Source organism: Prionailurus viverrinus, chromosome B4 (genome assembly GCF_022837055.1).
Source record: "Prionailurus viverrinus isolate Anna chromosome B4, UM_Priviv_1.0, whole genome shotgun sequence".
In the NCBI taxonomy this organism is placed as follows: Eukaryota; Metazoa; Chordata; class Mammalia; order Carnivora; family Felidae; genus Prionailurus; species Prionailurus viverrinus.
In genome coordinates, this window is record NC_062567.1 from 133,285,412 (window position 1) to 133,312,846 (window position 27,435).

The 27,435-nt window shown below is 48.2% G+C and overlaps 1 protein-coding gene across 2 annotated transcripts in view; it reads right to left on the reverse strand.

Annotated features, from left to right (window-relative positions):
• PACSIN2 (protein kinase C and casein kinase substrate in neurons 2) overlaps positions 1–27,435 on the reverse strand; it is a 135,550-nt gene that overhangs the window by 79,126 nt on the left and 28,989 nt on the right. Inside the window, exon 1 of one of the 2 annotated variants that reach the window (XM_047866825.1) lies at positions 10,320–10,504. The exons of the other annotated variant lie outside the window; for it this stretch is intronic. The gene's annotated coding sequence lies outside the window, so the exon portion shown is untranslated. Of the gene's footprint in view, positions 1–10,319; positions 10,505–27,435 lie in introns of those variants that run through there. 2 annotated transcript variants of the gene reach the window in all.

A 27,435-nucleotide genomic window follows, 5' to 3' on the forward strand; every position in this document is an offset into this window, starting at 1 on the left:
CCTGAGGAACTGTCCCCTTCATCACAGCGACTCTTCATTCATTTTCGTATAAACAGCCACGTGTGCTTAGCGCAGTGCAGCTCTACAGGTTAGAGAGGAAGCAAGAGAAACGGTTAGGAGAGCAGGACTGAGGACGGTCTGGAAGAACAGAGGACTTCCCGAACGATTATCCCAGGAAGGGGGGGGGGGGGCGAGGCAGGGAGGGTAACGGGGATTAAAAATTCCTAATTTTGGAGGCAAGGTAGAAAGTAATGCCGCAAAGGAAAACAGAAGGTTCAGAAGAAAGAACTGGTTTCGGATGAAAATAACTGGTTTGGGCCTGATAAGTCAGAGGCGCCTGCAGGGCATCCACACGTGTGCCACAGGCCAGCCGAGTCACACCCAAGTGCGGCAGACGCCTTCTGATGTCCCTGCCTCCGCACACACTGCTTCCTCCAGCTCCCTTGTGTGCCTGACAGGCCCCTCTCTCTGAAACCCACCAACAAACTGTGAAGTTTTCCCCAACTTCCCCCACCCCGCACAGTAGAATAAGGCCCCTCCAGCTATAAGGAGATTCATCACCCTGGCATTTGGAAGTCTCTAGCCCAACGGACTGTGAGCTCTTCAGGGGCAAGAACTCAGTCTCTACCATCACGCACCCCAGGGCCCTAGCACAAGACGAGAGGCACACTCGGGACGAGAGGCTCTGCCAAGTGGGTGAACTGAACGTATGAATGCACGCGGGCACAAACGAGCCAATCACCTGGAGCAGCCACCCAGCAGCCCGGTGACCTGTCTCCCCGGGTGGTCCCCTAATGGACAGCTGGAAATAAGCACGGAGCTCGCTCAGGTGGCCGCACGGCCATCACTGAAAGCAGTCAGGTGCCAGGGTGACCACGGTCTACGTCAGCCTCGCCGGGACAGCAGTCACCATCCCGCACTCGCATTCTTCGGCCTCGGCGGTCTACTGGCTGCTCCTGGGAGGAAATGTAAGGCTTGGAGTTCAACATCGACCGTGCAAAGACTTCTCCCCCGCAAGTGGCCCCGCTGCTTCTCTGCACGGCCTCGGGGCCTTGCTGCATATGACACACTCCCTGCACAGTGCAGGCCAGACCTAAGTGAGCCTGCACGGAACAGGCTCACAGGCGGTGAGTTACCAGAACAATTCCGCTTTCCAGCTCAACAGATACTAGGTCATCGGACCACTGGGCCCTGTGCTATGTTTTCTTTGTGTGTCAGTTCATAGTGAAAAGAACCATAAAGAGGTCACTTTGTCGTCCCCGAGCTGCCCTGTGCCTCATTTATCTTGCTGTACTAGCCCTACCGGTACTGAACACAAAGACAGAATTCCAAGTTGGGAAGGTCAACGTTTTATTAGCCTATTAATTACACCAACAACATCTTGTCAAATAGGCAAAATCATTCTCCCCTGATCCCCCTTAAGGACTCCACTGTGGAACAGTCCTGGTGGGAAACAAGACTGAGTAGGAAATTCATTGCACTGGCTTCATGGGGGGGGTAAAAAAAAAAAAAAAAGAAAATTTTAGTCCCTTACTATTATGACGGCCATAATATGTGTGCCATTGGCACACATTTCATATTCAGGATACTTTCCGTGAGACTCTTTAAGTTAACCAAAAATAGAACAATATGCTTCACGAGTCCACATACAGAGTCACTTCTTTTGATTCACTGATGACAGAGTCTAATGAGGAAAAAACTGAGGCCAGATTCCCAGGGCTAGAGGAGACATTAAATAAGCACCCAGTCTGTCACCTGGTGCCCAGGCAGAATGCAAGATGCAAATGCACTTAGACCAGCCTGGTGACACAGGACTATAGTGCCTTCAAAGGCAACTTCTGTGGAAAGGGGACCATTGCAACTCGTTTATTCATTCAAATCCACAGTCCATGTTTTCCATGATTATTTCCCCTCATACTGTCACACACTCACACACTCACACACACACACACACACACACACACTCACTCACTCTCTCTCTCTCTCTCTCTCTCTCTCTCTCTCTGTTTCTTTACCTGGCTCTAGGACCTATGATCTAGCTGGGATACTGGAAAAAGGTTTTCCAAGGTGACCACTCAGAGCTGTCCTGGAGAGAAGCCCCGGACAGAGACGGAAGTGAGGAAGGCCCATGCCGGCAGCACAAAGTCTCAGAGGCTTCTGAGCCAAAAGCGGCCCCAGGGGCTGTCCTCAACCCCTCCTCGGTCTGCAGCAAAGCCAGCACCATACCTGTTTCACATCTTTAAATTCTCACGTATACCAGAGTCCACACTAATGTGAGCGGAAGCCAGGAGCAAGGAGGAATGCTAGTTACCTACTGACTAGGGCAATGGTATGTAAATTATACATTTACAGATACATGTATTTACACACACAGTTACAAATATACACACATATATGTTAAGAAGGCCAATTACATATGAAGAAAAGGAAACCAATGTACCGAAAATATGACAGTAAAGGTAAAATGCTAACTGGGGAGCCAAGGGAACTAAATTATGGGAGAAGTGAACCAAGCCACTCCCTGCTCACCCTTTCTTTAACCCCTGGGTGAGGTCACCTGGCTCTGCCACTGAAAGCAGCAGCTTCTCAAGGATAATGACAAAAGCGCCTGCCAGAACAGGAGGGAAACACAGCGCCGAACCTCCGCGTAAAAACGCTGCTCACGTGTCCTACTCACTCTTAGGGTTATAAATTAAAATAGGCATAAAGTTACTGACCACAATTCCAAATACGAGTATTTATAAAATGCCTGTTTCTGGGGGCACCTGGGAGGCTCAGGGGGTGAAGCGTCTGACTCTTGATTTCGGCTCAGATCACGATCTCAAGGTTCGTGGGTTCGAGCCCCACGTCAGGCTCCATGCTGCTGGTGTGGAGCCTGCTTGGGATTCTGTCTCCTTGTCTCTCTGCTCCTCCCCTGCTCTCTCTCTCTCTCTCTAAAAATACATAAACATTTTTTAAAAATTTTTTAATAAAAAAGAAAAAAAGAAGAAAATGCCTATTTCCCTGCAGCATATTTGTTTCAGAAACTCTTGAAGGCATATACTTTTAAATACTTCAAAAAATACAGATAAGTACTATTCTGTGAGCCTCTACAAGGGATTGGAGGTGGCTTTGGACAGTGGGAGCATATCAGGGTCTAAGAACAGTTAGTTACCTACTGCTCTCGGTAGGTCTCTATTTGCATCTAATTTGCATACCTGAATTTCAGGATTCAAATTCCATTTTTAGGAGAGACTGTTTTAATTGATTCTGGAAAGTTGTGAGTGAATTCCACTGTTATATATTAAACCGTTACCCTTTTTTTTTTTAACATGATAACCTTTTGTTTTAAAGTTTGCCACATTCCAAAACCTAGGCTGTCCAGACTTAGCCCCATCGGTAACTCCCTCAGAGGGACCAAGATGTCCCCAGGCTTGAGGTTTGTTTTTTGTTTTTTTTCTCCCACATCCTCAAGAATCCTCTTTCAAAGAACCAAGTACTTTTGTCTGTTTCTTGTATTCTTGTGAACTTATTAAGTTTGGATCCCTGGGGGCACCTGGGTGGCTCAGTCGTTGGAGGGGTCTGACTCTTGGTTTCAGCTCAGGTCATGATCTCACAGTTCCTGAGTTCGAGCCCTGCATCAGGCTCGCGCTGACAGCGGGGAGCCTGCTTGGGATTCTCTCTCCCTCTCCCTGCCCCTCCCTCCCTCCCTCTCTCAAAATAAATAAATAAACTTTTAGAAGTTTGGATTTCTCAGCTAGCAGGTGATCATATAATGAGGTATACTTATAACACTTATAACAGGCCTGGTTTAGGGGTGAAGCAAGAACTTTATACCATAGAGAACTCTAGTTTTAAGAAGAAATCTCTCTCAGAGACAGAAATGTCAGCTCACTTTGGGCTTCAGGTAATTCACTGTAGACCTGTACCAGGTGGTGCTGGCTTTGGGAAATTGCTGCAAAAAAGCTGAATACTTGAAAATGAGACAAATGAAAACGGCCTCATCAGAAGAGAAAAGCCATTCTTGACCAAGTCCTATTAATCGTGAGATAATGTGTGGAGAAAGCAGGGAGAAGAGAGGCCAGTGGCCCACAAGCTACCAACAACAAGCTGTGTGACCTTGGCCAAGTCAACAAGGCGTGTCACATTGCCTCTGGCTTCATTCCTTTGCTTTAAAAAAAAAAAAAAAAGAAGGGCCTGACTATACTGCCCGCAAGAGCCACTGCAACCCTAAATATCATGTTCCCATCTCTTTATGCCACCAAATGAATAGCAGAATTATGTGGCGGGACGAAACAGAGGACTAATGATGTATAAAAAGGGGGGGGGGGGGAGGGGAGGCTTATTTTTATTACGGGCATCAATCTCAGACCTGCAAGACATGTTTCAGTCTGAAGTTATGACACCTCTCTGTTACTTTCCATAAACACAGCATTTAAAGTTCATCTAGAATTCAGTAAGATATCTTAGTGTGAAGAAGGAAAAGAGTTTGAGGAGCTACCCAGAATTACAACAGCAAGGGCAAAACCTGTGGACCTCATTAAGGTCTGAGGGAAATAGTATATATTTGGGAGATTTCTAAAAACAGGAAAGCACACTGGGGCGCCTGGGTGGCTCAGTCGGTTAAGCGTCCGACTCCAGCTCAGGTCATGATCTTGCAATTTGTGGGTTCGAGCCCCACATCAGGTTCTGTGCTGACAGCTCGGAGCCTGGAGCCTGCTTCTGACTCTGTGCCTCCCTCTCTCTCTGCTCCTCCCCCGCTCATGCTCTGTCTCTCTCTCTGTCTCAAAAATAAATAAAAATATTAAAAAAAAAAAAAAAAAAAAAAGGAAAGCATAACCCGAAAGTGTCTGAAATACGCAAATCGTACAAGGTGACAGCCTAACAAGAAAATATGCTTCTCTGTGTGGCACAGGCTGAGCCAGCAGGGCACTTTCTGGAGAACAGAAAGGACCCAGACGCTGCCTTTCAAATGTTCACGGCGACAGGTAATCCAAAAAGTATATTCACTTTGCGATCGATCACTCAAGCGCCGGGAGCTTAAAAGCCCTTCTAACCAGAAGCACTTTGAGTCCTGCATACACAATAAGGAGGAAGCCACAATTTTTTAATTCCAGAACACGACTTCCAAGATAGGAAACAATGCAATACGCACATGAGGCTGCTTGGTTATGGAAACAATGGAGCTTTTTGCCCTCCGCTATCCACTAAAAATAAAAACACAGGGGCTAGTGACAGCAGGCAGAAGGGGCCGAACGCACAGGGTCCGGCTGCAGGGAGGAATAAGAAAAAACTGACCGAGGAGGAGGGCGGGGGGCCCTTGGAGCAAGCCACAGGCTAATTGTGGGAGTCTGGGGCAGGCGGCCGTGAAACAATTAGTGTCTGGAGAAGCGAATTTGGTCGCCTCTTCTCACAAGTCCCATTTTCATGTCTGCAGATTAGATTTGGCTGCGAAGAAAAGAAACGGCAGCATGCAAAGACAGAATGTGCCCGACGGCAGGAGAAGGAACCAACCCCTGTCAGCAGTTAACTCAAGGAACTCATTTAGCTCCCCGGTAAGAAAAAAAATACAGCTGGGAGTGTGTAAGCTGGTCTACGCCAGGCCCAAGTTTCCCATTTATTCCATCTATTTGGGAATGAAGCATGCATGTGTGCTCTAAAACCAGAGTCAAGATGATAAAGCCCGACCTTTCATTTGTCTCGGCCAAAAATCTATTCACCAAGCAAGAAATCAAACATTTACTCCGACATTTTCGCAAAGCATCTTGGAGAGAACACTCCACGCTAGTTCGGTTCCTATTGAACCGGGTGAACGTTTCCATCGAGAAGCTCTAAGACGAGGTGTGTTTAAAAGGTGAGATTTCTGTTAAACCCAAGCACCCAGGGGGGAAAAAAAAAATCAATGACAACTCTGCTCTTACAAAGGTCTCCCCTCAAGGAAATACACACCTCAGATGGCACACTCACGTTTTTCTGTCCAACGCCAGCTTCGACTGCCTCCCTCTGCAGCTCAGCCTCCCTCCGTACCTGCCTCCTCCCGGCCCTGCTGGTGTGTCTGACCTCCAGCTCCCCGCCGAATTCTCCCAGCGCATTTCATCATTTCCTGTTGGCTGCCGACTCCTGGCAGCGAGATATGGTCGGGCCTCCACGCTGCAGGCACCCTCCAGGCACCAGGTCCGCAGACCTCCGCTCCGGGCCCGCTGGGACCCTCACAGAAGCGCTTTCTTTTCAGAAAGCGGCCCAACAGAAATCTCAGTACTCGAGAGAAAGTCAGACAGAGGAGATCTGGGGACAAAAGGCATAGGACCCTCCCCAAATCAACCTGTCCATCGACTGACTGACACTGCACACGACAGCCTTAGAATCTGTTGCAGTTGGGATCCTTCCAGGTAGGAACAGAGACCTGCGCTGGAGCTAAGGGGCCAGGAGTCACGGGAGATCATGGGACAGGGACTTACTTGCAGGGGATAATCTTACATGGTCCCTACACGTAAAACTCAACTTCTCTTTGGGACTCCATACAGCGAGGCGAAAGCGGCTCAACAGCTGGAGACCCGGCCTCTCAGCAGCACAGGCGGCCTCCGGAGGCCCTCAAACGCGTGAGTGGGAGTCGCCAGAATAAAAACTAAACGCAGAAAACACCCTTCCTCCTGGAGCTTTACAAAGAATTAAAAGTGAAGGAAAAAGAATAACGTAACTTTAGGGGAAGGGGCAGGGGTCCTAACTCATTTTTAAATATACGTGCCGATGAGAATACATACTGCATAGTTCCCCTGAGTTAAAGTAAAGAGCCGACACAAACACTCTACGCTGCTTGAAGCCAGGGCAGAACGGGAAGGGACTAAGCAGGAAAGGGTTGCCACGAGCACTCCTGAGCAGGGCTCTGTTTCCTGAGCTGTTTGTGTGCTCCGTTTGTGAAAACTCACTGGTATGCAAACGTGTAATATGTGCACTTGTATGTATGTATTGTGTCTCGTTTTTAAAACGTATGCAACAATACTAAAAAATACAAACACTACAAAAAAGAACAGATGTTGAAACTAATGTGTAAAAACACAAGAAACAAATGTTTTAAGATCTCAGTTTCCCCAAAGTACCCTCCCAGAAGATACAATGTGCACCCCTCCCTCAACCCCTATGGCAAGCTAGATGCTACGTTTAAGTGGCGGTGGCCAGAACTGGATCCTTCCCTCCTTGCAACATGGGCCTCTAGTCTGACCTTACAACATGAAAGAGAATAGGTTAAGAATATCTTTCCAGAATCTTGTGTTTAGAAATGCCTTAGTGGAGGGGCGCCTGGGTGGCTCAGTCGGTTAAGCGTCCGACTTCAGCTCAGGTCATGATCTCTCGGTTTGTGAGTTCTGCCCCACATTGGGCTCTGTGCTGACAGCTCAGAGCCTGGAGCCTGTTTCAGATTCTGTGTCTCCCTCTCTCTGACCCTCCCTTGTTCATGCTCTGTCTCTCCCTGTCTCAAAAATAGATAAAACGTTAAAAAAAAGAGTTTTTATAGAAATGCCTTAGTGGAAAAACACCAATAAAGCAATGACCATGCCGACGCAAGGCTCAATTACTTGACATGTGATAATAATTCACACTACTTGGAAAATTATCATGTCACCCTCTGGCCCCCGAAAGAAAATCCCCACAGAAGTCAGCCCAACGCAGACTTCGCTGTACCCCACAGTCCGCTTGGTTCCCCCGCACCCTTACAGAGGGACACACGCTGGAGCTCTAGGCCAGCCGCACCGGGCCTCCGGCGTCCTCTGGCCTGCAGGGAGGTGCCTATTTCATCCCGGGAACTGCTGGGGGCGGTTAATGGCCCTCAAGGTCATTTTGTCCAGTGATGGACACTAAGGCCGGAGAAGGCTAAATAATGTTTCTAGAGACTACTTCGGTGTACCTGACCACGACACGCAGACAGGCTTTCTACAACTAACGGCCTGGCATTTACCTTCCAAAGCGTTTTAACTAAATTTAAGCAGCACAAAGTATGGTCACAAAAGTCCTTCTTTTCTGGGGGTATTTTCTTCCACTAAGAAAGAATAAACACCTGAGTTCTGGTAGAGCCAGATGATCATCTACCTTTCCTCTTCATTGGTTGGCATGACAGAAAACCCCGCCCCAGAGGCCCACTTAGGACTCTTGGTTACGGGAGAGGACAATCGTGGCAAGATAGATTTATTCATTTTGTTTTTCTAAGACCCTCATTCTCTTTACTTTTTTTGTAATCCAACAAACACAAGCTGCTTGGTGAACATTTATACAATGCTTACTTTATGGTTAATCATGAAAATAATCCCATCAGGGCACTGTTGCCTCTCCCATTTCCCAGATGAGATAACTGAGGTCCAGAAATATTCTATTACCTGCCCTGTGTCCCAAAGCTGGCACATGGGGGTAGCTAAGATCTGAATCAGCTTCCTGAATCCAGCTGTTAACCACTCCCCCCACCCCGCTGCCTCGCCACTGTGGCCTCCCTCGATAAACCAGAACTGAATCTCGGATACAGCTGCTGTGTAATAAAAATCTGATCTGAAGTGAATTAAGAATGCAGAGAGCAGGGGTGCCTGAGTGGCTCAGTCGGCTAAGCCTCCGACTCTTCATTTCGGCTCAGGTCCTGGTCTCATGGTTTGTAGGTTTGAGCCCCACGTCAGGCTCTGGGCTGACGACGCAGAGCCTGCTTGGGATCCTCTCTCTCCCTCTCTCTCTGCCCCTCCCCCGCTTGTGCTTTTTCTCTTTCTCTCTCTCTCAAAATAAATAAACTTAAAAGAAAAATGCAGATGGCAGTGGGACTATGAAGTAACAAGCCCCGCTTTCCTTCCAGCGTGGCTGGGGCGTTCTTCCCCACTCCCCACAACCTCAGCCACACCTCACCAGTGCGTTCCCAGTTCCCAGCGAGAGACAAGCTGTCCTGCCCCTCTGGCAGAGGACAAGACTGTCTCAGGCAGCTCTCCCGCCCTAAGGCAGTCCTGGGACAGAAACACTGCTCCAGGGAAACCCACCTGCTAACCTCTGGCACCTGGTGCCTAAACTGGTATTTCCAGTTCCAATCTGGTTTCTGTCACCGGACTTGAAACCATTGGGCATTCATTCAACAAACATTAGTGGCAGGCACAGTGCTTAAGGCCTCGGGGGCCCCATGGTTGTGAAAGTCAAGGTCCCTGCCCGGGACTCCTCAGTGTCGGGGCAGGACACACGTGTAAATAAATCAACACGGCACGGGCTGATGACTGCGAGAACCAACGTGCACCAGGGGCGGAGGGAACACTGCGAGGGCGGCAGCGACCCAGGGTGGGAAGCGGGGTCGGGGAGGGCTCCACGAAGAAAGGGACAGGAGAGGGTTCTCCAAGAGCTTGTCATCGGCCTACTCAAACCACGTAGATAGGCAGGAAAAGAAATTCAGGGACCCAGGCCAGCAAGTCAGCTGAACGCTACCAGAGCCTCCATGACCTCCGTCCTCAGCCAATGGCTGAGTCCTGCCCCTGCAGTTCACCAGCCCAGCCTAAGCCCCAGACATCAGGACGACACCAGGCAGGCTGCCTCCTCTCTCTGACACCTTTGTTATATGATCGGCGCGGGGCGGAAACGGCTGCCTTTACCGAGCTCTTCTAAAAGACTCCGTAAGATAGGTACCGCTAGCCCCGTTTTACAGAAGGGAAACCACCAGAGAAGTTAGGCAACCTGCCCAGCACCACCCAGCAAATAATGGCAGAGTAGGATTCAGAGTCGGGTCTACCGGATACTTTCAAAGCCCACGGTCTCTCCACCGGGCTCAGGCCTCCCACGGAGCCAGCCTCGTGAGGGACAGGAGGACATGTGTCAACAGGTCATGTCACATGGGGGCGAGAACAGGACTTCCACTATGTGATTTTTTTCCCCCATTCTGCTACCGGTCTGCCCTTGCTCTAATGCCACACTTCTTCCAAAACAGCTTTACTGAGATGTAATTCACATACCATACAATTCAGCCATTCGCAATTTACAGTATATCTAATTCAATGGTCTTTAGTGAATGTAGAGAGTTGGGCAACCAACGTCCCAATTTCAGGACATTGTTACCACCTCAAAAAGCAACCCCGTGCACTTTAGCTGCCACCTCCTTCTCCCTCCCGTCTTCCCCGCCCCTTCCCCAGCCCTAAGCAACTACTGCCTCTTGCAAGGTGACCCTTAAAGAGGTTATGGCCACACAGTAATCAGGACGTTAATAAAACAGTGCAGACTGCAGTTCTGTGCTTCAGTCTTCCCTCCTGGGCTAAACAGAGCTCCCAGATGAGCCAGGACAGGGCCAGGGAAACGCCGGACAGCTCAGAGGCAGGTGCTGGGGGGAGGGGTGGAGGTACCTGGCGGCCCCATGCTAGCTGGGCTCCGCGGTTCTCGTTCTCGTGTCCCTGAACTTAGCGAGCGCTCAACGCAGAGCCTGGTGGTTTGGCACCTGCCGGGACGGCGGAAGTCATGCAGAAGCTCTAGAAGACCCCTCTGGTCACAAGGCCCCACACCGGCAGCAATGCCCATCTCCCCATCTCCGGAAAGGCAAACCAGGATCGTATCCACTACCACAGGCAGGCGCCAACCAGATCGGAGTCATATTGAGAAGCCAACTCTTCAAGATTCTCAACTGGTGACGGCCGGGGTGAGAAGGTGCCTCCTGTGCTCTTCCTCAGGAAGAGCCTTCCTCAGTGCGGAGGGGAGCTGGGACAAGGGAATCCACAGACCAACCAGGCACGCACTTCCGCGGGGCCCTGATTTCTCTATCACACTTCTCCATATGGGACGCGGAAACTCGGCTGCGTGAGGGGCAGGAAACTCCTCCTCCACACTTAAAAGGAATGAGCTTCCGACAGATGCAAACGGGTGAATCACAGAAACTTGGTGGTGAGCAAAAGAGGGCGGGCGCGAAAGGGTGCCTGCTGTGTGTCTCCACAGACACGAAGCTCTAAACCAGGCCAAACAAACCCACCGAGTCGGGATCAGTGTGTGCCTGGGGCTGGGGCTGGGGCTGGGGCCGGGCCGGGCCGGGCCGGGCCGGGCCGGGGCCGGGCCAGGCCGGGTGGGGGCAGAGTGCACAGGGCACAAGGGAAGTTCTGAAGCGATGGAAATGTTCCCTGTCTTGCTTGGGGCTGTGGCTACACAGGCGTATCCATTAGTCAAAGCCCTTGAATGGGTCCATTCGGTTGTATGGACATTAATATCTCAATGAGGAGAAAAGGGGAGGGGAGCAGGCAGGGAGGAGGGACTGTGGGGGAGAAGGCAAGAGAGACAGGAAAAGAAGAAAAGCCCTGTGCGGAACCTGAACATCGGAACTGTCCCCACTCTGCAGGGCCAGTGCAGCAAAGCTGCTTTCACCGAGGACCACACGGCAAGGTGCCTCTGAGCTCCAGGCGGTGTCAGCGTGCGTGTATTGCACTGGGTCTCAGTTCTTAGAACGGCTGGTCCCCTAACAGGCACAAACGATCCCGATGAACCCGAGTGCCCTACCCCGTCACCAGGTGAACTCGGCTCTCCCTTAGCACTGCAGTAAAGAACGCGAGAACGTCTAGTCAGCGGATTAGAAAGGGCAGCTCTCGGTGACAGGTTTCGATGGCCGTTTGACAGTCGGTAAGCAAGTAAAATCTAATGTGATAATTACAATTATTAGCTTTTCTTTCTCCTCAGATGATAAGTAAATCTGAAATTCTAGAATTTAAATGGGTTCTAGAAAGCAGTCCGATGGGTTATTTGGTGTTGGTTGGTGGAGAGAGTAGTGGCCGTGTTCAAATCCTACTTGTTAGCCTTTCATATTTCTATGGAATAAGACATAAATAGAGCCGTCTTTGCCTTTGCTTTTCCCACATATGTATACAAAAAGGAACAATCCAAGCCAAATTTCTAACATTCTCGATCAAAGAAGAAGGTGCCAGAACAAGCTGAACTAAGTACCAGTTCTATCTTTGGAAAAAAAAAAAAAAAAAAAAAAAAAAACCCTTTAAAACCCTTTATATAAGCGTCTTTGCTTCCCTGGCACTTGCCCAAAGCTAAAGAAAAAAATGAGCCAGACTAATTAAAGCAGAAAGCCCAATTGAGAAAAACTGCAAAGCACCAATGTGATATGAAAAATGTTAATTTCTTTTCTTACACATTTGATAACGTGCCATCGCGAGAAGAAACCCCTGCGCTTCTAACACAACATGTGCGTGGTTAAGATGTCACTCTCGGTTCTGGGGCCCCCTCAGGCCCTCCCGGGTCAACACGCTGAAGATGGAAACTGATCCCTGAAGGAAGGTCTGAACTCAAAAAGGAGTGGTGAGCAAGATTTGTGGTGAGTTTTGGGTATCTGCAGGAATAAAGTTAGAGACAGGCTGTGTTCGAGTGTTACTGGCGGTTTTCCCCCTCTTGTATGTGCGTGCACCCTCTCTGTGCTAGGCTCCAGGAATTACAAGCTAAATCGCTCCCCACACTTGTCCTTACGCAGCTTAGAGTTTAGGAGGGTAGGGAGACAAGCACGCAGGGGACCACCCAGTGTGACGGGTGCTACCTAACAGATGGGAAGCAGGGAGCCCCACCTAGGAGGGTGGGGGAGATGGGAAAACTCTCCGGAAGCTGGGCCATGGGTGGAGTCAGGTAAGGAAGGGGCTGAGGCTCCCTCCTCCCCCAAGAGGGGAGAGGGCACCAGACGGAAGCTCCCAACTTTACCCACCAGGGTTATTTTGTCCACCAAGGGCACTAAAACAAGAAGAAAAACCAATCACCTCCCATTATTTTATTTCAAAGGCATTTTAATAATAAAAAAGGCATTTGACACTAAAAAGCAGGTCATACAACTTCAGAATAAATCAAGAGCCTCAAGCTAAATATCTCTAGCTTTGTAAAGAATAATTACAATGTTGATACTTTGGCCCCATGGCAGTAAAAATACCATCATGAACTGGTGTTTAGAAATTCTACAAATATTAGGTAAAATTAGGGACTATTTATGACATCTTATACACATTTGCCATGATGTTTACATACAATGACTATACTTCCTGATAACCCTGCAAGGTGGGAGGCCTGTCCCCATCTTTTGGAAGAGAAAACTAGAGCTCTAGGGAGGTGGCTTGCCGATGGTCACACAGTGGTGACACTGCACAGAGCTCTACACTTGGTTCCCTCTGCCAGCGGAGTCCTCGGTCCCACAAGCATGCCGTGACGGTGTGGGAGAGCTCTGGGAGACCTCTGAGGGCCTTATCAGAACTCAACCTGTTCTGGGGCACCTGGGTGGCTCAGTCGGTTGAGCATCCAACTTTGGACACTGAGCCTGCTTGGGTTTCTCTTTCTTTCTCTCTCTCTCTCTCTCTGCCCCTCCCCTACCCATTCATTTCCTCTCTCTCTCTCTCTCTCTCTCTCTCTCTCTCTGAAAATAAATAAACTTTGAAAAAAGTTAAAGAACTAAACATGTTTTATTGTTGCTTTGGAGATGGCAAAGGAAGAATTCAGTTCTTGCCTTTTCTTTTGATAATCCCAAACAACCAACTCAAACCCTTCATGAAACCGGGAGAGGTATAAATATGTAAATAAGTGAAATCACGATCCCAAGCATCCCAGAATGTTCTCATTACCTTCTCCTGCAATTAGACCAGTGCCAGCGATAAAGAAGATGATGGGAAAGATGGGAGAAGATGGAGAATCCCGATGTGCCAAGAAATAGGGGGCATCCAAACCCTTATTCAAGAACACTGTGCTTCAGCCCGGCCTGTAAATACACATTTAGAGTTTAATGAATGAATCTAAAGCCTGCAGGCACTGTTGAGTATTGTAGAAATTCAATTTATTTTTTTTTTTTAGTTTATTTTAATTTATCTTGAAAGAGAGAAAGAGCAAGCAGGGGAGGGACGGGGGGGGGGGGGGGGGAGAATCCCAAGTAGGCTCCTCACTGTCAGCACGGAGCCCAATGTGGGGCTTGAACTCACAGACGGTGAGATCATGACGCAAGCTGGTCAAGAGTTGGTCACTCAACCAACGGAGCCCCCCAGGTGCCCCTAAAAATTCAATTTAAAAGACACGCTCTCTAACCCTAAAAGCTCCCGTTCTCAGGTCTGAAATGGGATTATAAATAGAATACCAATGACAAACTTAAAAGTGTGTCTCGTTTGACAAATCTCATGTTTTCTTTCTACTTTTACCACTTAAAATTGAAGCCTACTCTAAACAATCTTAAACACAACATTCCCAGTTGTACTTCGACAAGGCATGAGACCCTGCCAAGTGCGGACATTACAGGCTGGCCTCCGTGGGCAAGGTGGAGCTGAGTGGGGCCAAGCAACAGAGAGGGGCGCAGAGTGGTGAGCAGGTGCGGGACCCTGGCAGGCTTCTAAGCTCCTCCACCTGTGACACGAAGACAGCCTCAGTTGCCACACCGGGGCTCGGGAAGATGAAGGGAGGTAATGTACACACAGGGCATTTTTACATGGTGGCCGCTGAGGTCAGCCCCATGATGCTGACCACAGCCAAAGTCGCGGAAGGATCAAAGGGGACTCTCCTAGGATAGGGTGGAAACATAGTAGGCAAAGACGCAGGGACTCGGGTGGCAGCAGCACCCCAGGAAATTCAGAGGGCAGGCGACCAATACAGGTCAGAAAATCAACGACGCAATCCGAATGGAGGCAAACCCACGGTGACCACGAGGAACCACGTATGGATATGGAAGGGGCTGCTTCAGATGGTCTTGCGAAGGAAAATAAAGTGTGGGGGCTCTGCCCAAAAGCCAACCGGGCTGAGCAGCAGAGAGGGCTGAGTCCGGGACAGGTCTCAGGGGCACACGGCGTGCACCCTGGCAGGGGTCGCAGGAGAGAGCAAACTGTTCAGCCTGGCAGTGGTTGCCCCACATCCGTGCCCGGTGACCCGGCTCAAGACAGAGTATAGACGAGGAGCCCATTTCCCCCGTGAGTGAGACTGAAGTAGAGGACAGGTTACAAGGGCTCAGTTGGTTAAGCGTCCAACTCTTGATCTCACGGTTCATGAGATCGAGCCCTACATGGGGCTCCGTGCTGACAGTGAGGAACCTGCTTGGGATTCTCTCTCTCCTTCTCTCTCTGCCCCTCCCTCACTTGTCCTCTCTCTCACTCTCGCGCTCTTAAATAAGTAAACATTAAAAAAAAAAAGAGAAAAAAGGACAGGTTACAAACGGCTTAAATCATATGATCCATTTGTTTCTAAAAATCACATTTGTGTGTGGTAAACGTAACGCTCTGGAGAACTGAACATCAAGGTACCGAGAGTGATTTTCTTTTGAATAATTTGTACTCGTATTTTACAAAGTACGTGCATTGATTTTACAATGAAGGAATAAACGGAGTTCCTTACAAGAGTTTAAACCCAAACGGGTGACTCCAAGGCAGTGCGAGGCAGGCCTGTGGAGGGCCCACGGCTGCACAGAGGGCACTGGGGACCGCGACGCTCAGAAGCCTCTGGGCACAGCACACCCAGGGGGCGAACCCCTGCCTGCAAGGCTTCCATAAAACCCCCGTTCTGGACAAACCCTGGAGCAAAGATGCCATCAACCAAAGCCTGACACCGAACCTCCAGAGGGAGGCGCGTCACCCTTGCAGCTGGTCTCACTGGTTGTGCAGTATTTCACGTGGGAAAGCCAAGGGATGGGGTTCCTGGGCGTACCCCACAATTCACTCCGTAACTCCGTCTGAGATCTTATGAACCATTTCTGTACACATACTTAAGTCCTAGGAAGGGTCGAGGCTCTCCAGCCGCATCCAAAAGCAGAAGACGCTCAGACCAACGATCTCATCCACAGTAGAGCGCTTCTTTAAGACCTCGGCATCACCCAAATTAACTCCACACAGAGGCGGGTCTGAGGGAGCCATTGTGGAGGGTAAGCACATCTGAGGTTACCAGAAGAACAGAACCAAATGAAGGCCCCGTCCCCAGGGCCATCCACACACAGGCAGGGGAGACTTCTCAGGCTCTCACAGTTTGACGTCTCCCAGTGAGAACCCTGAGAAAGGGGAGTCAGCTGCCAGACAGCCCCTTCCCTAAGAGGGGACAAAGATCCCAGTGCTTCTGGCAACACACATGCCCCACAGAGCTGGGTGACCACCGAACCCATACAACGAACATACGCACGCAAAGCTGTATAAAGGTCGTGACAGGGAAGATGGTCCTGTGACAGTACCTATGTACCTGGACTAGGGCTGGGGCAAATTTATTTTTTTTTAATTTTTAATGTTTATTTATCTTTGCGAGAGAGAGAGAGAGAGAGAGAGAGAGAGAGAGAGAGAGACAGAGTGTGAGCAGGGGAGGGGCAGAGAGAGAGGGAGACACAGAATCTGAAACAGGCTCCAGGCTCCGAGTCGTCAGCACAGAGCCCGACGTGGGGCTCGAACTCATGAGCTGTGAGATCATGACCTGAACCGAAGTCGGATGCTCAACCGACTGAGCCACCCAGGTGCCCCAGGGCTGGGGGAAATTTTATAAACAGTCCAGAGCATTGACTTCCAAGGCCAAGATCTTCTTAAAATGTGGCACCAAGCATGCTTATGATGCTTCATGACAGTGTTCACTTTTACGACTCCTCACTCTGTAACTGCGTTGGCGGGTGAATGGGGGGAGGGGCGGGGGGGGGAGGAGTTGGACACGAAGAGCAAGCTGACCCAGACCCTGGGGCCCTTCGTGCTTATTCACCCAGTGTGCCCCTTCCAAATCCACTTTCAGTTCCCTACCTGTTAGAAAGTGTCTTGAGGCTCGGGAGGGGGGGACTGGGACCTTTAACTGGTACCAGTATTTCTCTGCTTCATTTATCGAAACGCCAGATTCACAATGTGTAATGTTCAAAACAGTGCATATATAAGAAATAGGCCACGTCCAAATTCATTAGATTCAGATGCTCTTTCCAACAAATTAATGTGACAATAGTGAAGATTTTCTGTCTGTTCCACAAACGTATTCCAACTCATCTACGACCTCATTTTCTGCAGGATTCATTTCTTTTTTTTTTTTTTTTTTTTTTTTTTTTTTTTTAATTTTTTTTTTTTCAACGTTTATTTATTCTTGGGACAGAGAGAGACAGAGCATGAACGGGGGAGGGGCAGAGAGAGGGGAGACACAGAATCGGAAACAGGTTCCAGGCTCTGAGCCATCAGCCCAGAGCCTGTCGCGGGGCTCGAACTCACGGACCGCAAGATTGTGACCTGGCTGAAGTCGGACGCTTAACCGACTGCGCCACCCAGGCGCCCCTGCAGGATTCATTTCTGACGGTACACCGATTATTGTGCTACATCTATGACGTTAAGAAATACTTTCATTACATAATTATTAGCAGTACCACTTAACACTGCTTTATACACAAGCTTGTCTTCCCACAGAGGCCTTGGGGAAGAACCAAATACCTTCAAGATGAGTCCTACCAGCCCAAACGACTCTGGCAACAACCAACATCCTAACACCTACACCCTCAAAACCATGTGGGATTCATTGTATCTGTAGACTGGAAATGTTTTCCTCTTCATCTTTTATAGAAAACGTCAACCGTAGGGGAGCCTGGGTGGCTCGGTCGGTTAAGTGTCCGACTTCGGCTCAGGTCATGATCTTGTGGTTCATGAGTTCGAGCCCCGTGTCAGGCTCTGTGCTGACAGCTCGGAGCCTGGAGCCTGCTTCAGATCTGTGTCTCCCTCTCTCTCTGCCCCTCCTCTACTCACACTCTGTCTCTCAAAAATGAATAAATGTTAAAAAAAAAAAAAAAGAGGGGCGCCTGGGTGGCGCAGTCGGTTAAGCGTCCGACTTCAGCCAGGTCACGATCTCGCGGTCCATGAGTTCGAGCCCCGCGTCGGGCTCTGGGCTGATGGCTCAGAGCCTGGAGCCTGTTTCCGATTCTGTGTCTCCCTCTCTCTCTGCCCCTCGCCCATTCATGCTCTGTATCTCTCTGTCCCAAAAATAAATAAACGTTGGAAAAAAAAAATTAAAAAAAAAAAAAGAAAAAAAAAAGAAAACGTCAACCATATAAAAAGTAAAAAGACTAGAATCATGACCCTTAGTTTCAACAATTACCAATGGAGGGCTGGCCTTGTTTCACTTGTGATTGAGAAAATTGTTCAATGCTCCCAGAATCGTGGGCCCCAGATGCGTTTTCACGGGACCCGGCAGGCCCACAGCACGGGTGCTTACTCTGGGAAGAGACACACGGCAGAGGAGAGGCCCTCACCTGAAGGGAATGGCAACTTTTTGGGGAGCCAGAGCCGCTCAAGCCATGTGTCACACTGAGGAGTAAAAATACCATCCTACAAGGTGACCCTCACCAGGGATCAATCATGCTGACGTCACTGCGCTCCCTGAAACGGTTTCAGGCAGGCGCTTCACCTCTGCCGTATTCTTCCCCACAACTCATAAGTCCCATCCAATAATGTGAAAGAAAAACATGAGGCAAACCCAAAGTGAGGGACATCCCCCCAAATATCCGACCAGCACTCTTCAAAACTGTCAAGGTCGTGAAAAACAGGGAAAGGCAGAAACCGTCACAGATGAAGGAGACCAGGATAAACGCGATGTGATGTCCTGGACTGGATGCTGGAACAGACAGAATCTCAGTGGAAAAAGCAGTGAAATCCAAGCACAGTCTGTAGTTTAGCTAATAACTCTGTACCAACGTGAAATTCTTGGTTTTGCCAAGTGTGCTGCGGTTACATAAGATGTTAACATTCGGGGAAACTGGGCGAAAAGCCTGTGGGAACTCTCTGTATTGTCTTTGCAACTTTTCTGCATACCTCAATTTTTTCCAAAATAAAAAGCTTATCGCAGAAAAAATAATATAAAAAATTCAACTGGCTAATAAGTGTTCATTATACCCTTTATGAGGAGTCGGTGGCAATGTGGCTTTCCTTCTAAAATTCATCCAGGGAAGACGAAGCGTGAAGAAATAAAACAGTTTGCTAAAGAGTCTCAAAGAAAGGGAGCCCGCTGACCTGAAGGAAGCTGAAGGCCGTTCAAGGTCGCTGATGCTGTGCACCACTGGACGCGGGAGCATCTGACTGTAGCAATGAACTGGGTTGACAGAGGTGACCACCAAACCACGAGACTGCACTGCCTGGTCTCCCCACTCCAGCCTCAGCAGAGCCCGCGAGGAGCAGGCCCGGGCTCCCGCCCTCCCTTCCCGCCCAGCCTCTCCCCTCCAGAGCCTCTCTTGGTTCACTCGGCAAGCTCTGAGGGTCTGCCGGCTCGCGGACTGAAAACAATAAAAGGAGGAGGGATTACATACCACTGTATGAGAATTCATTTTTTAAAAAAGTTTTTTGGGGGCGCCTGGGTGGCTCAGTCGGTTGAGCGCCTGACTCTTGATTTCAGCTCAGGTCATGATCCCAGGGTTGTGAGATCAAGCCCTGAGTCGGGCTCTGCACTGACGGCACAAACCTTGCTTGGGATTCTCTCTCCCTGTCTCTCTGTCCCTCCCCTGCTCACTCGTGCACTTTCTCAAAATAAACATTAGGAAAAAAAAAAATTTTTTTTTTTCCTAATGTTTGAGATTGAGAGTGACAGAGTACGAGGGAGGGGGCAGAGAGAGAGAAAGAGAGAGAAAGAGAGAGAGAGAGAGAGAGAGAGAGAATCCTTAGCAGGCTCCAGGCTCTGAGCTATCAGCAAAGGGCCCGACACGGGGCTCGAACTTGTGAACTGTGAAATCATGACCTGAGCCAAAGTTGGACGCTCAACCGACTGAACCACCCAGGCACCTCAAAATAAATGAACATGTAAAAAATAAAAACAAAAAATAGCTTTTTATAAATCTCGAGAAAAGATGAGCTGTTACCAGAAATGCACTGAGTGGTGGGGGGGTTACCTGACTTGCTCAGTTGGTAGAGCATATGACTCATAATCCCAGGGTCATGAGTTCAAAGCCCCACACTGGGTGTGGAGCCTACTTAAAATTTTTTTTTTAATTTTTATTTTTTAACGGGGGCACCTGGGTGACTCAGTCGGTGAAAGACCAGACTTCAGCTCAGGTCATGATCTCATGGCTTGTGAGTTCGAGCACCGTATTGGGCTCGGCGCTGAGAGCTCAGAGCCTAGAGCCTGCTTCAGATTCTGTCTCCTACCGTCTCTGCCCCTTCCTCATGTGTGTGTGAGCTCTCTCTCTCTCTCTCTCTCTCTCTCTCTCTCTCAAATGAATATTTTAAAACATTGTTTTTAATTTTTAAGAAAAGAACTGTGCACTAGCAAGTATGAGGCTGAGCTCTGCACAGGGAAAGGGCTGGAAGCAGCAGGAGCAGGATTCTGCCCTTGGTCTTTGTGACCCGGAGACCATGCTTGGAAGGGTTGAGCCTATCGCCTCACAAAGACTGAAAATTCACTGGTGCTTTTCAATAGCTTTGCATGCGCTTCTTCGTAACAGTGCCTTCCCGTATTTGAAACAGGACACAGTTCTAGAAATCAAAGCACACACCTGGGTTTTCAAATTATAAACAGCATATGGGGATTTAATTCATTCAGAACTGGATTTAAGAAGACTTTTGTGGCCAGACTCAACACAAAGTAAGCACGTTAGCACAGCCAATGTCCTCCTGGGCACTAGAGCAAACGTCCTGCACTTGAAGGTCAGCCCACGGAAGAATTTATGTGAAATACTCCTGCCCAAGCACTCTGCAGCAAAATTACTGAGAGACAAAGAGAGAGAACCAGTAGCGATTTTTTTTAAACAATCTTAAAAAAAAAAAAAAAAAAAAAAGCTAAAAAAAGGTTGTACTTGTTCTCCAGAACAACAGTTTGAAAACGACAGAGTCTGCCATGTTTGTCATCAATGAGCAACTTCATTATTTCTGCTTATCCAGTAATTGGAGAGTAACTGAAGACTGTCTTGCAAAATTCAGGTCAAAACTCCCCCAGCGCCCTGAGTGACGCAACCAGGAGTCTGTACAATAGGGTCACTGCCCGACGGCCCTCCACTGAGCCTTCGCTTTTCAACTTCACACTGAGAAAAAGGCCACATAGGCTTTTTTCCATTCATTTTTTAAATGCTGTATTGAGTTAGAAACTGTCCAAACACACCCTGGACTTTACACATTTGACAGACTCTAGAGGACAAGCTCTCGGGCCCCGCACCCAGGCTCGCCAGGCCTGGCAAGCCCCACACCGGCACCAGGCACAGCAGCCTTCCCCGGACGCCCAACGGGGCCGGGGTGCTCGGCTGTAAGAAGACCGGCAGGTCTTGTCTCAGCCTGCGGAGGGGATTAGGTGAGATAAAACACCTGGTCTGGCACCTGACAGCCTATCGTGTCCCAAAATCTCCGTCTCCTTCCCTCCAAATCCCTCTATCCACTCTCCTTCTGGTTGCCCTCCAAGACCCAGGTACCACGGAACAACAAAAAGCCAATTCCACCGAGGAGCCAGCACAGCTGGCTTTATTGTCCCCGCACAGCTCTTTCCCGTGGGCACCAGATGACAGGTACCACACCCACCACACTCATCTATCAATTGCCTATGAATTTCATTTGTATTCCGACGACCTCTACACTGATCTCCACGAAGGAGGATTTCCTCAGTGCTCCTGGTCTGTTACCCCATGTCTAACTCCTCCCCGGGGGAACAGCAGCACACTCTTCTTGGTGGGCAGGGGACAGCTACCAAACACAGGCTTCTTGTCTGGGTGGAGATTATCATTAAAAGATCATAAGCAAGGAACAAGGCCGGTGGCACCATAATCCCAGATTTCAAGATCTACCACACGAAGCTAAAGTACTCAAAAACAATACGGAACTGGCACAAAAACAGACAGATCAGTGGCACAGAACAGAAAGGCCAGAAATAAACCCATGCTTATATGGTCAATTAATCTTCGACAAAGGAGGCAAGAATATTCGATAGGCAAAAAACAGTCTCTTCACTAGGAAAGACTGTGCTGGGAAAACTGGATAGCCACATGGACCACTTTCTTACACCATACACAAAAATAAACTCCAAGTGGACTAAGGATCTAAATGTGACACCTGGAACCATAAAATTCCCAGAAGATACATAGGCAATAACCTCTTGGACAATAGCCTTAACAATGTATTTATGGGTAAGTCTCCTCAGGCAAGGAAAACAAAAGCAAAAATAAACTATTGGGACTACACCCAATAAAAATAAACAGCTTTTGCATGGCAAAAAGAACAAAAAACAAAAACAATCAAAAAAACAAAAAGGCAACGTACTGAATGGAAGAACAGATTTGCTTGTGATGTATCTGGAAAGGGGTTAATACCCAAAATAAAAACTTATACAACTCAACACACACACACACACACACACACACGAATTGAAAAATGGGCAGAGGACTGAAATAGACATTTCTCCAAACAAGACACACAGATGGCCAACAGACATAGGAAAAGATGTTCAACATCACTGACCATCAGGGAATGCAAATCAAAACCACAATGAGACGTCACCGTACACCTGTCAGAATGGCTAGTCTGAAAAAGACGATTAACAGGTGTTGGTGAGGATGCAGGGAAAAGGGAACACTCTCGCACTGTTGGCAGGAGTGTAAACTTGCGTGACTGCTGTGGAAATGGTAGGAAGGTTCTTCAAAGCGTTAGAGATAGACGTACCATATGATCCAGTAACTCCACTACTGGGTATTTACCCAAGAAAACGAAAACACTAATCTGACAAGATACATGCACTGCCATGTTTACTGCGGCATTATTTGCAATAGCCAGGACACGGAAGCAGTCCAAGTGTCCATCAACAGATGAACAGATAACAAAGATGTGGTACGTGTGTCACACACACTGCAGTATCGCTCAGCCATAAAAAAAGAATGAGCTTCTGCCCTTTGCAAGAATATGGATGTGGACCCGGAGAGTATTGTGCTAAGGGAAATGAGTCAAGGACAAATACCATTTGGTTTCACTTATATGTAAAATCTAAAAAACAAAACAAACAAAAAACAACAGAAACAGACTCATACACACGGAGAACTGGTGGGTGCCAGAAGGGAGGTGGGTGCAGGGATGGGCGAAATAGGTGAAGGAGACTAAGAGGTACATACTTCCAGTTATAAAATAAGTAAGTCACAGATGAAAAGCACAGCGCAGGGGACGCAGGCAATAAGGCGGTAATAACGCCGCGTGGCGACAGACGGCAACGGCACTTACCATGGTGGGCACCGCGTAACGTGCAAAATTGTCAAAACACCACGTTGTGCACCTGAAGCTAATATAACATTGTACGTCAACTACACTTCAAGGACAAAGCAAAAAAATAAAAATAAAAATAAAGAAGAGGTCATCGGCACTGGACTCATTAAGGCCTCTTTTCCTTCCCTCTCCCCTGCAGACCAATGCAAGGCCGCCATCTGGAGCAAAGGTATCTGCTCGGGAGACCCAGCGAACCTTCAAGGAGGCCATGCCCGATGGCGGGTCAGGGAGAGCCAGCAAATCCACCCGGCTAGTGCCACCATATCGTCCACGTCTGTTGTGAAGGGGGTATCTGGTCACTCCTGACACTCGTGGCATCTCTCACGGGTCCCAACCTGAGTGAGTGTAACCTACTAACTCACTCCAACCCGATTCCAATCGGTACTCAATGATGAGCATTTACGAAGCTCTCGTCGTACGTTCACTGTAAAAGTGCTAATTTTAAGGGAGACAGAGATCCACTTAGAGAGTCTCCGTCCTTGAGGTTCACTCATAAGGAAGATAAAACCAAACACTTTAAATTTTTTTTTTTCAACGTTTATTTATTTTTGGGACAGAGAGAGACAGAGCATGAACGGCGGAGGGGCAGAGAGAGAGGGAGACACAGAATCGGAAACAGGCTCCAGGCTCTGAGCCATCAGCCCAGAGCCCGACGCGGGGCTCGAACTCACGGACCGCGAGACTGTGACCTGGCTGAAGTCGGACGCTTAACCGACTGCGCCACCCAGGCGCCCCCCAAACACTTTAATAAAAGGCAGAATGGAGGAAGGGAGGTTGTCTCTAGTGGTGGTAAGCTGATCAGGCACAGACCAGGAACAGACCCTCAGGGCCAGAGGTAGGGAGGAATGGGGAGCTGTCATTTCACGGGGACAGATTCAGTCTGGGAAGATGAAAAAGCTCTGGACGCGGATGGTGGTGGTGGTTGCACAACAAAGGGAATGTGCTTCATGCCACACAATCGCACAATTTAAATGTTTATTTATTTTGAGACAGCAAGAGTGAACAAGCAGGAGAGGAGCAGAGAGAGAGAGAGAGAGAGAGAGAGAGAGAGAGACACACTCCCAAGCAAGCTCTGCACTGTTAGAGCAGAGCCTGATGCGGGGCTCGAACTCACCAACTGTGAGATCATGACCTGAACTGCAATCAAGAGTCAGACACTTAATCGACTGAGCCACCCAGGTGCCCCAGAAGTGAACAATTTCAAATGGTTAAAATGGTTAAAATGGTAGGGGTGCCTGGCTTGATCACTCATCGGTGGAGTATGTGACTCTTAATCTCAGGGTTGTGAGTTCAAGCCCCATGTTCTGTGTAGAGATTACTTTAAAAAATAAAATCTATGAGGCGCCTGAGTGGCTCAGTCAGTTAAGCATCCGACTTCAGCTCAGGTCGCGATCTCACAGTTAGCGGGTTCGAGCCCCACATGGGGCTCTGTGCTGACACCTCAGAGCCTGGAGCCCTCTTCAAATTCTGTGTCTCCCTCTCTCTCTCTGCCCCTCACCCTCATGCTCTCTCTCTCTCTCTCAAAAATAAACATTTTTTAAAAAGTTTTTTAATCAAAAGTAAACATTTAAAAATTAATAAAATCTTTAATTAAAAAAATAGAATGGTTTAATTGGTAAATTTTATATTATGCATACTTTACTACAATAAAAAAAGTCAATTTTAATTTAAAAAAAAAAAGCAAAGAAAACAAACAGACCCACACAATATTTCTAAACTCCTCTATGGCAGAGGTGGTGTCCCAAAGCACAGAGGAGTCTCTCAATAGTGATGCCACATCAACCAGTCATCCACATGGAAGAAAATAATACTGGATTCCTACTTCACACAAAAAAACAATCACAAAAATCAACTTCAGATAGACTAAGGCTTCATGTGGAAAGCAAAACTTTAAAATTCTTAGGAGAGGGGCGCATGGGTGGCTCAGTCGGTTAAGCGTCTGGCTTTGGCTCCGGTCGTGATCTCACGGCTCGTGAGTTTGAGCCCCATGTCGGGCTCTGTGCTGACAGCTCAGAGCCTGGAGCCTGCCTCAGGTTCTGTGTCTCCCTCTCTTTCTGCCCCACCCCCCACCTGCACTCTGTCTCTGTCTCTGAGAAATAAATAAATGTTAAAAAAAAACTTTTGTTAGAAGAAAATAAGTATCTTTATAGACTCAAGGCTAGGAAGGATTTCCTTCAAAAAGTCATTAAAAGTACCAGATCATTAAAGAAAAGATTTAATCTAGTGAACTGCACTGAAATTAAAAATGTTTAACAAAAGATAGCATAATGACAATAAAAACACATGGACAAGGTAGGAGGCAATATCTGTATCTCATCGAACCAGCAAATCGGCTACTATGCAAATGAAGAAGAACCAACACAAATCAGTAAGGAAAATACAGACAACCCAAGAGACGTACAGAAGACTCATCAGGCGTCACCAAAGAGGACCCATGGATTGCTAACACCCACACGAAAAGATGCTCATCTTCATCAGTGACCAGAGAGACGCAAATGAAGGCCAGAACGAGAAGGACACTGACAGCCATTAGATGGGCACAATTAAGGAGTGCGACAATAGGAGCGCCTGGGTGGCTCAAGCGGTTAAGCGTCCGACTCTTGATTTCCGCTCAGGTCATGATCTCACGGTTCGGTTCGTGACTTTGAGCCCTCCATCGGGCTTTGCGCAGATAGCACAGAACCTACTTGGGATTCTCTCTCTCTCCCCCTCTCTGCCCCTCCCCGCCCCAAGAATGAATGAATGAATGAATGAATGAATGAATGAATGAATGAATAAATAAACATTTTAAAATTTGTTTAAAAAAAGGAAGTGTGACAATGGCCAGTGTGGAAGAGAATGTCTATGCATGTGATTAATTTTATAGGCCAAGTTGACTGTCACAAAGTGCCCAGGTATTTGATCAAACACTATTCTGGGTTTTTCTGCAAGGGTGTTTTTGAATAAGATTAACATTTTAATCAGTAGATTGCCTTCCACAATGTGGGAGGATCCTAATCGAATCAGCTGAAGATACGGACAAAATAGCCAACCCTCCCCCAAGCAAGAGAGAATCCTCTTTCAGCCGGCCTTCAGGAGGGCCTGGACTGTAGCATAGTGTCTCCTGGCCCAGACTGTAGATTTGGGCATGTCAGTCTCCATAACCACGTAAGCCAATTCCTCGAAATAAATCTCTTTCTACAGATACACACATCCTATTGGTTCTGTTTCTCTGGAAAACCCTGACTAATACAATGCACACAATGGAACACTATTCACAGTAAAAAGGAATTTGCAGATTACTTACGATTCTCTTTTTATAAAGCTCATAAACAAAAAGTGAATACATTGGTTATACATGCATACATATTCTTTTTTAAGTTAAAAAAATTTAAAAATTTAAAATAAAATAACTAATTAAAATAAATTTTTTTTTTTTTTTTAAAAAGGCAGGTTGGGGCGCCTGGGTGGCGCAGTCGGTTAAGCGTCCGACTTCAGCCAGGTCACGATCTCGCGGTCCGGGAGTTCGAGCCCCGCGTCGGGCTCTGGGCTGATGGCTCAGAGCCTGGAGCCTGTTTCCGATTCTGTGTCTCCCTCTCTCTCTGCCCCTCCCCCGTTCATGCTCTGTCTCTCTCTGTCCCAAAAATAAATAAACGTTGAAAAAAAAAAATAAATAAATAAAAAAAATTAAAAAAATAAATAAAAAATTAAAAAAGGCAGGTTAATGAGGGAATGATAAAATATCCTGGAATACCTTTACCCACTGGCAGGAAATACCTACTAGGAGCTTCCCTGTGGTGCAGGACTGTTAAATTCCCAAGCTGGGAGGCTGGCTTCAAGGTCATTATTATGCTTCAAAACTTGCATAGACCAGTCTAGAAGCTGCCATCTGACCCGAAGCCCAGGGTTCAGAGCACTCAAGCCTTCCCTCCCCCTCATTTCAAGAACACTGGTCCACTTATTTTGCATGTGGAAGAGGAAGGGAGAGGTCAGAGATTATGGCTGGGCTAACCCCTCGCAGAGAGGGTACAGAACCGCGGGCGCCTGCCAGGTTACCCGCGCTGCCACTGGCCCTCAGCAATCTGGACGCTGCACTCAGTTCCGGGTACTTGTACTGCTCCTCTGGCCAGTGAGGTGGCTCCTCGCGGTAACAATCGTCTCCGCCACCCAACCCCAGGAATTCATTCCTGGTTCCTGCAGGGTGAGGTCGGGAGCCACACCTGGTGGTGAAAGGCCAGTGGGAAGTCCTCGGGACAAGTGGTCACATGCTCCAGACAGAAGACAAGCACAGGGCCAGCTCACTGGACAGACACTGCCACAGCCACTCCTCTGGCCCCTCTCCCCA